The 12433-nt window shown below is 40.2% G+C and overlaps 1 long non-coding RNA gene across 1 annotated transcript; it reads left to right on the top strand.

Annotated features, from left to right (window-relative positions):
- Nucleotides 1-1379: 1379 nt before the first annotated feature.
- On the top strand, nucleotides 1380-2635 carry LOC130181262 (uncharacterized). The gene is made up of 2 exons (XR_008829550.1): nucleotides 1380-1728; nucleotides 1909-2635. It is a non-coding gene; the product is annotated as an uncharacterized LOC130181262 (long non-coding RNA).
- Nucleotides 2636-12433: the final 9798 nt, after the last annotated feature.

The following is a 12433-nucleotide window of genomic DNA, read 5'->3' as shown; positions in this document are numbered from 1 at the left end:
TTGCCAGTATTGTTTACCTCGACATGCTCTCAGCAGCCGTCCTCATTCTAATCACAGCTGTTGTTCAGACTGTTCTGCACAGTGGAGATTAACATGGAGATGCTTTTTGCTGCTTGGTCTCTTCTTTAGGACTTTAGCGTTCCAGGTAGAAGACAGTTGGTAACCTTCCTTTAACTAGTGAACTGCTCACCCATTCTTTGTCCCTCTGTTTACATCTCTGTTGTTCACTGAGCTGCTTCTCCTCCATGCATCTTCATGTTTCTTCATCTCATTTTACAACCATTTGCTTATCAGTTTCAAACATTTATAACCGGCAAAAGGTTAAAACACATGACCATTTATTAATGAGTTACTATAAGGCTCCTTTTACTAGTTATAAATGGTAGTTACTCATTAAGATTAACAAGTAGTAAGCATTAACTTGATCTTGCCAAATAGTGAGCCTGCCAAATAGTGAGCCTGCATCAATGTATGAAAACTGTGAGAACTGGTTTATAATTGCTCATTTACTGTTGTAAAGTGTTAACAACTGAATTAAACTAATTATGAACAATTTATACATCCTTTATAAGAGTGCTCTTCTTGTAAAGTGGTACCCAGTATCGTATATATCACTTACCTTCCGTTTGAAAAAACAAATACAAGAAATATTTTCCATGATATTAAATCGTAATATTGTGCTTATAGACTACAAACAGAAACTTGACACTGTGTTCCAGAAGAGTGAAGACATCCCTCCATACAGGACATTTACTGAGCTGTTATATTCATGACTGCTCAGCAGATGGAGACAAATCCTCATGGATACAGGCAGTATACCTACACTGTACAACAATGGCTGGCCTCATAGAGGAGGAAGTAAAACAGTGAAGCCACTTTCGTTTTCACCGTGACTCCCTAACAAGCAGAACAAAAAGCGTCTAACGTGATGTGTAACAGGTATTTTATGAACATGTGATTGTACAACACTGGACAGTTTGATGATTCAGGCTTTGCCGCATTCCCATCAGTCACTGCAAGTCCCAACCCGCCCCTGTCTGTAACAGCCTGTTCTTTAGAGAGAGTGAAGTCCATTCTGCAGCTTTGTTACTTTCCCATAAAGAGTTCACAGCCGACTGTGACGGTCTGTGTTCTATCCAAGAAGCGTGTCATGTGAATGTGAGGTGTCTGTCATGTCTAAAAGATGACAAATAGACACACAGGACCTTAAAGTTACAACTTTGTTTTTAAAATTCAATCAACAGTTTGAAATGTGCCGGAAAAAAAACAATCAGTGTTTACAATCAGAGGTTGGAGCTGGTCAGAGGGTCCAACCTAATTTGAGCCGCTACGCTGTAGCAGCTGTCTTTCGGGCATTTCAAAATGAGAACAGGTAAGGAATCCTACCACTGATATTCAATTTTACAGTCTTTCACAAGGAGATCTTACAGTGGACCCAAAATATTTGCATTCTGTTTCTACAGAATTGTACAGCGACTCCCCTCAGCAGGGAAAAAATCACCTGTTCACACAAGAACAGGAACAACATATCATAAACATGGTCATTGCAAACAACACCATACGTTTGCGACAAATGCAACAGCACATAATTACTGACAACACAACATTCATCAACATACACAGGGTGCCGTCTACTGAAGCAGAATAGACTTTGCATGAAACAGCTGTACAGAGCGCCATTTGAAAGAAACTGAAAGAGTGAAGCAACTGCGCTATGAAAATGTACAAGTAAGTTACATTTTCCAGTGTGTATATATACTGCTCAAATTAATCAAAGGAACACTGGGAGGTTCCTTTACTGTAATTGTTTTGAGCAGTGTACATTAGCCTATTACCTAAACTATTCCAGTTTACTGTATTTCTGTGCTACATATGGACTGATATCCTTTCTTTTCCTGACTGTTTCAGAGAGTCATGGAGCTTGATGCTGCTGCACAACAGCATGCGTACATATATATCGATGATGTTGGCTTCAATCTAACAAAGAACAGACGCTGGGGAAGGAACATCATCGGGCAGCGTGCTGTTGTCCATGTTCCTGGGCTGCGTGGTCGAAACATCACAATGCATGCTGCAATTAGCCAGGATGGTGTCCTTGACCACCACGCCAGTCTCGGCCACTACAACACAGCTCATATCCTCGGATTCCTCGACACCCTGCATGACACACTTGTTCCCACTGACCAGGGGACTCTGTGTTTGTTATCATATGGGACAACGTGAGTTTCCAACGGGCTCTTCTGGTCCAAGATCGTTTCAACAATCAACCCACGGTTTCAAGTTCTCCGCCTTCCACCTTACTCTCCTTTCCTGAACCCTACTGAGGAGCTCTTTTCAGCATGGCGTTGGAAGGTTTATGACCATTAACCCTTCCAACGTGCAGCTCTCATCCAGGCAATGGAAGAGGCCTGTGCTGACATTGATGTGGAGGCATGCCAGGGCTGGATACGCCACTCAAGACTGTTGGCCGGACAGGACATCGCTTGTGATGTTGATTAAGTGCTGTGGCCTGATCTACATCAGAGACAGGATAGAGAGTAACTGCAATACTGTACAGGCCTACTGTATTTTACAGTACAGTATGTTCATGACATCTTCAAATCAGTATTGAGAATAAAGAGATTTTGTTTCCCCATTGCATTTGTGTTCATATTTACAGCATGCTACAAATGAAAAATGTCAAACATACAGTAATAGTGTTTTTATACTTAATACGCATATATCATACTGTATATCATGAGAAAAGTAGAAATGTGAAAACTTTTAGATGTAGCACAGTCGTGTGCAGTTGGCGGTGGAAAGATCTATATATTTGGTGTTTGGGTGTAAAGTTTGGAAGCTAAAGTGTCATTTTTAGAAGAGTTTATTTGGTTTTTGATGTAGTGCTTGAGATGTAGGATGTTTTGTATTTTGTGTATATGGTTTTGGTTTGTGTGTGTGGAGCTTTGACAAACAGGGCCCTAGTTTCAGGAACTGTGTTTTTGCAGTAGTGATAAACTGTATTTTGAAAGCGTCTCTCATAGTGCTGATGCCACTGAGAATCATCATACATCCGTAGCTCTATGGAGCTTTTAATCTCTTTCTTTTTCTTCCAGCCCACAGACAGACTGACTCACTTAACTCATTAACCCCCCCATTTTAAAACATGAAACCAAAAGCTCTTTTTCCACCGCACAAGACAAGCCGAGTGTGTGAAAGTTTTCTCACATGGAACAGTAGAAATGAAGTAAAGTTGCAACTAGCAAAGCTAAAGAAACACTTGTTCTCACTAAAATGCCACAAAATGTAAATAACGATATCTCAGTAGTGCCTTGATGACTCTTCAAATGTGGCACAAACTGATTAGACTTTATTGGTCAAAGTTCAAAGGTCAGTTTGACTCCACAAAACACTTGAGCTTCTCGCAGACTTCATACAGCATTATGACACACAAATGGTTTATATTTAATAAGACTCTGGATAAACAGAGATGTAACCTGGAACTAGTCTGAGTGGAGGAGGCAGACAACCACCAGGAGGTGACTCTAGTTTCAGCAGGTTACCACAGTGACTAAACTCGTTCCATAGAGTTGAGTGTGGTGCAAAACTCCATAGAGTACCTTTAACCCAGACATGTCTCTGTGATCGGTGTGTGTATTGTTTGCTAGCAGGTTTTTAGTCGTGTGTTAGGGCTGGTGGGCAGAAATGGTTTTAAACAGCTTTAAATAAAAGTAAAATGAGATGTTCACATAGAGAAGTTATGTAAACCAGTGATTTTGAAGCTGTATACGAAACACTGAGATATCATTGCCTTCACCATTGCTGTTATGTCTGACATGTTATCAAACATAATTTACAGATGTGACGGATACACAGAGCAACACTGATGGTCATTAGGGCCGGTGTGAGGAGCAAAACGAAACTGCTGTGTTTAATATTATTTTCCACAAAGATGAATCAACTTAACATTCTGAAAAACTTGCACATCTGTGGCAAAATGGCTCGTTACCGCTAGCGACCCCTGTAAAACCTCTACAAATTACAGCTAGTGGTACATTTCACCTACATGTATGAAGTTTGGTAGGCACACGTGTCAAACTTACAAAAAAGCCTCTTGGAGCAATTTTCCTAAATTTTGTCCACACAGCAAATTTCTATGTTTTGCCATGAATCAGGAAGTTGTTGTAACTTACACGCACATTGTTCAGACAGGCTTCATGACCATATTGAACTATAGTCAGAGTCCCACCTGATGCCAACAGGAAATGACATGTTTTATTCTTGAATGCACTTCTACTAGCAGGCTGACCACACCCACCTCACACTCAGACAATGTGTAACACCTTGATGATGCTTTATTGTGAAAATTGAGTTTTCAGTGAATGGCATAGTCCTAGGGAATTCTGATGTTTTGCAATGAGAGAAGTGGCAGAGACATGTGTGTGTGTGTGTGTGTGTGTGTGTTTGTGTGTGTGTGTGTGTGTGTGTGTGTGTGTGTGTGTGTGTGTGTGTGTGTGTGTGTGTGTGAAACCACACCCTGTTCTCCTCTTCACCTGAAAACACATCGGTGATTCAAAATGAAAAGAACTACTGACCGTTCTTTCATCAAGAGAAATGCTGCAGTGCCCGGGACACCTGTCCCCGGCCCAGACCTGACCTGAAGAAGAAGAAGAAAGAGAAAGTGAAAGAGAAGAAAGACGTCATTAGATTCAATAGATTACATTTGAACATTGGGATGAAACCATGCAGCATGAAATAGAAATACTCAAGTAAAGTGCAAGTACCTTAAAACTTTACTTAAGTACAGTAAATATAAGTAAGGTGAACAGTGAGGTTTGTGTGTCCCACCATTCCAGAGAAGAGGAGTTGAGAGGAAGAGAGGAGACAATGGAGTAGAAGAGGTCACAAATTCTTCTGTTAAAAATGTAAGAGAACGTGTGTGTGTGTGTGTGTGTGTGTGTGTGTGTGTGTGTGTGTGTGTGTATGTCGACAGACTTAGAGTTGAAGTGAGTCAGTCTGTGAGGACTGGTGAAGTGCAGATATACAGCTGACAGCCTGGGTCCAGGTCCTGCTGGTCCGTTTCCCACACAGTGCTGCTCGACTCTGTCACAACAGCTCCACATGGCCTTCACTTGGTCCATGGCTGCAAAACAGAGACGTTCGAAATGGAGATATAAAGGAACAGGATGCTCCTGCATGAAGGTGGTCGTAGAATATGTACAGAAATTAAGCATTTGCAATAAGAATAAGGTAGTTATTGATTGCAGCAGCTTTGAATACTTTACTAAGTAAATTACTGGATAAATTACAATAAGAATAAATAAATACTAATAATGTACTTATTCATTGTTGTGATATAGCACAGTTGAAATGAGGACGTGAGTGTTGTCATGTTCTTCCTGGTTAATGAATAACGAGCTCAGGCCTCTGCTGCAGCCTGCCTGACTGCCTTCTGCGGCCTGTTTTATGACATGATAGGACCTGATCCTTGTGTGTGTGTGTGTGTGTGTGTGTGTGTGTGTGTGTGTGTGTGTGTGTGTGTTTACTTGTATTTTCACTCAAATAGAACACAGCACTCCCAGTTTGGCTGTGAACTACTGACAGACAGAGATGTGTCTGAGCCTGAAGGAAATACAGGATCCATAGTCAGACCTTGAAGACTTGAAGACTTTTTATTATCATATTCAAAATGGCAACGTGTATTTTTTTAACATTCTTTGTGATTGATTGAATAGTGAATGCTTAGACCAAAGAATCAAAACCTTAACTTTTGACACCATGCCTCAAACAAAGGAACCAAAAGTACAAACACATTTTCTTACATTAGACACTTTGTCCAAGACTTAAATCTCACAATCATTGTGAAAACACTTCTTTTTCAAACTGCATCATACACCTGAATTTTGCACCACACACATACACACCTTAAAATACTTATGCAGTAACTAAAACTTTCTAAGCTGAACCTTTCAGTCCATCGACACTCTGCCACATGTCGAGTCAACACCCCCTTACACTGAAGCAGCTGTACAGGTTCCATATGAGAGGAACAGTGTTAGAGTCAAAGACCTTCTCTGTGAATGTGTGGAAGTATCACTGAACTGTAGAGTAACAGAGTGATGGCAGCAGTGTGTGTTGTGCTGCCCTGGTGTGGGGGGGGGGGGGTATCTGCCTATCTGTCCAAACCGCCCCCAGCCCCCTCCCTGTGTGTAACTGTAGACATTGTAATCCTGTGTTTTTTACACCAGAGTAACTTTCACCATCTTCACAGTTGAGCGTGAACATGTTCTGTGACCGAGTCCTGGACTTTGATGCGGCTGCAGCTGTAAGTTCTACTGTTCTCTACAAACCTGTTCTGGTAAAATCAGCTGTTTCTGAATATGTTCTATTTCTGTGTTGTGTGAAGCCTGTATGACAAAATGAAAAAGATATACAAGGTTGTAAAGACAGCAGTGTTTTCATCAGTGTGTTGTTGCTGCCTTCAGAGAGTCGTTCACATGGTGCATGTGTGTATGGTTTGCAAAGAGGATTGTCAGCGTTTGTTTGCAGTGTTTCATTTTGACATAGAAGTGAGATCTTCAGCTCCAGGTGTTCGGTCTTATTCGGCTTGTGTGTGGAGTTTTGACACAATCAGCCAAATTCTGAAATAAGTGTGTAAGCAATCACAAAAAAACTGTAAAAGTTTTAGCTTCATCTATTGTTTTATTAGTTCAGAAAACGTCATCTCATTGTACTTCTGCAATGACAATAAAGATATTCTGTCCTGTGCTCCCTCTGTTTTAAGGTAGATTTGCTGCTGCCTGTGTTTACTAAAGTCAATGACTGTAATTGCAAAGGGGAACCACACCCACAGCCTCAGAGCCAGGACAATAGACTGATCGTTAAACACACACAGCGAGGATAAAGAGAGGTTAAGGTGTAGGGTGTGGTCTCAGAGATAAACAGACAAACGGCAGACAGGTCTCCTTGGTCAGACAGGCTTCACCTTTCCAGGAATTAGATGGAGACACAGAGGGATTCTTCATGTGCGTGCACGTCCGTTAATCTCCACGTAGAAGAGAGAAGAGTATTTGATTATAGCTTGGGTTTTTTTTTTTTTTTACCCCAAGACTGAGTGAACTGGTGAATTTTCACACCTTCCCATTAACCACATATAAGTCTCTGAGGATGTTTAACTGTGACTGGTCTTTTCCACACGTTCACAGCTGAAGGAAACATGACAGCACATGTTCAGCCTGCAGCAGCCTGAGTTTCACACCAAAAAAAACACCACTGCAAATAAACCTTCATGAATCTACTGAGAAACCAGAGAAGAAGAAGCTCAGTCAGTGATCAGCGACAGTTCATCAAAGGTTCATTACAAACAGGAAGTTAAAATACATCATTCAGCTCACTTCATTTTCGAAAATGTAAACAAACATGCTAAAAAAAGGAAGAGGGCTTGAGTTGAAGCCACAGTTTAGATGACTGCATGTCACCTCCAGCTGATCTGATGTAAACAAACTCATTTGACTGACAATGATTAGGTGTTTAAGAGGGGGGTGTCTGTGCATCTGATTTAGTTCATTAGGAGCAGATTGTGTTGCTTAAAATTATTACTACACTTCCATGGTTTGTACAGACTATGTTCTCTGAACATGTGCACAGGAGCCACGTCTCTATTGTTTCCTCTGCTGCATTAAAGTGTAACATAAATCATTCAGTGTTGTGCCAGTTCACACTTACAAAGAGCTGCTTCAAAGTTCAGTTCATACAGATGAAAATGAATTAGCACTGAAGAATCACAGAAAAAAATCAAGTATATAAATATAATCCATCTGAGTCTTCACTTGTTTGTTCATAAAAGCAAGTGAACTCCTCATGGCGTCTACTTGGGTACTTGGGTAAACTTATCCAACTCCAATAAAAAGCAGTTCACAGTTGTATCATTATGAATGTCAATGGGAAGCATCAGGGAGATATCAGATGGGGTTATAACATTACAACACACAACTGTAAGTTTTAATGTCTGTTTTTGACTGTACAGGATGACACCGCCGTGTACAACATATGTTATATGACATAGACCATGATGACCTCACTCTACTGCTTTTGCTTTTGCTTTTGTTGAATCAGTTTCATCTTGTTCTCTGGTGTTATGGTTTGGATAGCTATCTTTAAAAAGCGGAAATTCTCTGAATTAGATTGTTAAATGATCCAGTCAGCTCATCAGTGGTTCACAGCTTGACTGAGAATCCCTGTACACTACACAGTGACAGCGGATAGTTTCTTTGACTGTCTGTATGTGTAAGATTGATGACAATTTTTACTGCAAACCAAATTTACCTTCGGGCACAAACAAAGTAGCCTGACCTAAAGGATTTGATAGGATGAAACTGGTGTCTAATATTTTCAAAAACACTATGAAAGACAGAATCCAACAACATGTAAGTCCATCTTCAATCATTTACAAGGTGTAATGAGAGGTCACTAATAAGTGGACCACTGGATCTGGACCTGGACCTGTAATCTATAAACTACTGAGAATTATTACATTTTGGTGGAGCATTTCTATCTTAACTGGCACAGCTTTTTTAACCTTTACAGGAGGCTACTGGTCACATGACACTTCTCAGCCAATCACTGCGACTCAAGTCGGTGAATGAGTAGAGCAGCAGATAACTGCGATAATCTTTCAAATGTAGATATAAGCACCAAAATTGGTATGTTTCTCCCTCTGGGGGCATTGATTTTAAAAATCCCATTAGCTAATTGAAATTTCAAGATGGCCACCATTTCTGGCATAAGAAAGATATATTTTACAACAGAATTTACCCACAGGACAGATTGAAATGATTTTGTAATGTAAACCTGTTTAAAACTATGAGGATGTCAAATTCACAACTCTGACATTTCCTCAGAGCTTTATTTGTGCAGTGTCTAAAATGTAATGTGAAAAATTCTGCATAAAACACAATGTATTTGCAATCCATTTATTATGAATGATGCTTGTTTACTTGTCTTAACATTAGCTCGCTAGGCTAACTTACTACAGCAACGCTAGTTAGCAAACTTTTTTGCGAGTAATATTTTTGCTATAATTTTTTCATTTTGTTTTTCACAGTGTATTTAATTTCACCTTCCCCATTGTTAAAATGTCTGATCTGACACCTTTATTACCATTATTCATATGAGAAAATAGTGGATGAACTTATTGCAAAAAATAACATTTCCTTGCCAGAAATGTTGGCCATCTTGAATTTTCATGAATAGCATGTTTTATCAAAAGAGTAATACCCAAGGAGGATTTGAACCAAGTTTAGTATTTGTAGATTTCCCTAAAATATAAAGTCATCTGCTGCACTAAGATACGCACAGAGGAGAGAGACAGAGGAAATACAAGAGTCAGAGAAATTATTGTAAAACAGTTTGAGACAGTTTTATTTCATTTTTCTAAAATGATCCACTTTATATTAAGATTTTTCAAAAGCTCTGTTATACACTTATCACAGCCTATGGAATTAGAAAAGAACATTTAATTTATTTTTGATAAGTATTAATAATATTTTTATGGGATATGTTAACAATAAGAGATATACAGCTTCATCTTTTAAGACAGTTTCCAGCTGAATGAGAACTCATCCAGACTACATAAACATTCTGTCGGTCATTTCCTTTTGTGTATCAGACCTTTGTCTCTTGCATTGTGTTAGCTTTTGTACCAGGTGACTTTGCTTTCGTGAAGCAGCTGCCATGTATTCTGTGGAATTATATTGCTGCTGTTATATGGAAGAGCTGCAGTGACCTGAATAAGGAACCAACTGTTGCTGTCACATATTTGACGGCGGGAAATGACCCAACACACCACATGGTCTGTGTGGGAGTATACACAACATGATGCTCCATTATGTGGCTGTAAGTTCATCTTCATCAGCTGGTGTCACAGCGGCTGGATCAACATTTCCAGTATATTGTGAGTCATGTGACTTCTGGTGACTTCTCCATAGATTCTTAACTGTAAATCTTAACGAGCACAATAAAATCACACAGTGAGATATTCAGACTGAATGGTCCATTTGTTTCTAACCTATTACACCAAGACCAATCAAGATCCATGTTTCTGATTGGCTGATAGATGATAAATCGGTGTACTGAGCAACAGTTAATCAATGAGAGTGTAATACTCAGTTTGAGGCAGTGGTTGGTGGATCTTAACACACAACAATCAGAGACACACATTGTCCGTGTGTGGATGAAATGAGAGAACGCCCCGCCCACCACAGGAGGAGGTGGGAGTTCCCCCAAACACAGCATGACTGACGACTCATCACAGCATGACTGTCAAGGCCTCAGGGGCATGACACACACACAATATATCATATGTGAATGTCACTTATGTACCCCCCCCCCCCACACACACACGCACACAGTTATATATGTAAAAATAAAAAATAGACACGTATATTTAAAATTCATAAGAATAACCGACATAAATGTTGGAAAATGTTATATTGTGTTGTTTTATAAAATACATATCCAATAAAATACATATTAACATATGGTCGCTATATATATACTGTAATATATACTGTATATAAAGTATTGTCTCACCTTGTGATCTCGTGATTTATCAAGAGGGATTCTGGGTATCCAATCCAATCCACTTTATTTATAGAGCACGATTTTAACAAACAAAGTGCTGCACAGTAAAATAAAAAAACACAATAAATAGCACAACAGAACACAATAAAACGATGAAGGACACAATAAAAATAAGATAAAAACAATTAAAGTAAAAGATAAAATAAGATAAAACAAATAAAATAAATAGAATAAAATAAATAAAGTGCCCTGCTCACACAAGATGCAACACGCTACATGGTGTCAAAAGCCAGAGAGAAGAGGTGGGTTTTAAGAAGAGATTTAAAATGTGACAGTGAGGAGTCCGGTCTAATGTGCAGCGGCAATCCATTCCACAGTTTTGGAGCTGCAACGGCACACGCTCTTTCACCTCTGAGCTTAAGCCTAGCTTTAGGCACTATCAGGAGGGGTGGGGTGTAGGGGGTGCAGCAGCTCAGAGAGGTAAGGTGGGGCAAGGCCATTCAAGGCTTTAAAAGCAAATAAAAGAATTTTAAAATGAATCCTAAAATGGACGGGCAGCCAGTGGAGTGAAGCTAAAACAGGTGAAATGTGCTCATACTTGCTTGTGCCAGTTAAAAGACGTGCAGCAGCATTTTGCACCAGCTGAAGACGGGAAATGGAGGACGCACTAACCCCCATATAAAGTGCATTGCAGTAATCCAGCCGAGTGGTCACAAAGGCGTGGATTACTGTCTCAAAGTGCTTTCTCTGAAGAGCTGGTTTAATTTTTGCCAGCTGCCTCAACTGGAAAAAGCTTGACTTCACCACAGCTTTAATCTGGCTGTCAAATTTAAGTTCTGTGTCCACTTTTACCCCCAGATTGTGCACAGTTGGCTTGTGATACTGTGCCACAGAACCCAGATCAACCAGGGGGGTCACAGAAGTGCCACCGAACACCATGACTTCTGTCTTTTTTTCATTCAAATTCAGGAAGTTTAGAGACATCCAAGCTTTAATGTCATGTAAACACTCATGCAATGGCTTAACACTGTAGGAGTCTGACTTTTTTAGGGGGACATAGTCTGACTGTCATCCGCACAGCAATGGAAAGAAATGCCATGTTTCCTGAGAATGGAACCAAGTGGGAGTAGATAGAGGGAAAATAAAAGAGGGCCAAGGACAGAACCCTGTGGTACCCCACATGAGAGGGGGAGCAGTGGATTACACAGAGTCATCAAGGCTGACACAGAAGGTTCGATGTGACAGGTAGGACCTGAACCATTCAAGTGCTGTGTCACTGATGCCACCCACTGCTCCAAACGAGCAATCAGGATTCCATGGTCCACTGTATCAAAAGCTGCAGTCAAATCTAAAAGTACAAGGATAACACAGTGACCAGAGTCAGTAGCTAAAAAGATGTCATTAAAAACTCTTAAAAGCGCTGATTCAGTGCTGTGAAATGTTTTAAAACCGGATTGGAAAATCTGAAGAATATTTTGTTCATTTAAAAAGTCCATGAGCTGAGAATAAACAACCTTTTCTAAGATTTTAGAAAGGAAGGGCAATTTAGAGATAGGCCTGAAATTTGGCAAGACAGTAGGATCCAGCCCAGGTTTTTTTTAACAAAGGTTGCACAACGGCATGTTTAAAATTAACAGGAACCACTCCAGAGGACAGACTGCTATTAATAACAGTGAGAAAAGATGGTCCAACAGTCTGGAAAGCCTCCTTAAAAAGTCGAGGAGGGACAGTAATCATCTGGAGGAACCTGAGGGCTTCAAATGACCAACAATCTCCTGAACAAAGGGCAGGGTCACAGGCTCAAATGTGTCCAACCCAGCAGAGCAGGGGACAGACACTGAAGGGTCAATGGCAGGAGGTGAGATAAGTGCTC

This window comes from Seriola aureovittata, chromosome 14 (assembly GCF_021018895.1).
Source record: "Seriola aureovittata isolate HTS-2021-v1 ecotype China chromosome 14, ASM2101889v1, whole genome shotgun sequence".
Classification (NCBI taxonomy): Eukaryota; Metazoa; Chordata; class Actinopteri; order Carangiformes; family Carangidae; genus Seriola; species Seriola aureovittata.
This window is presented reverse-complemented; position numbering and strand designations above follow the sequence as displayed.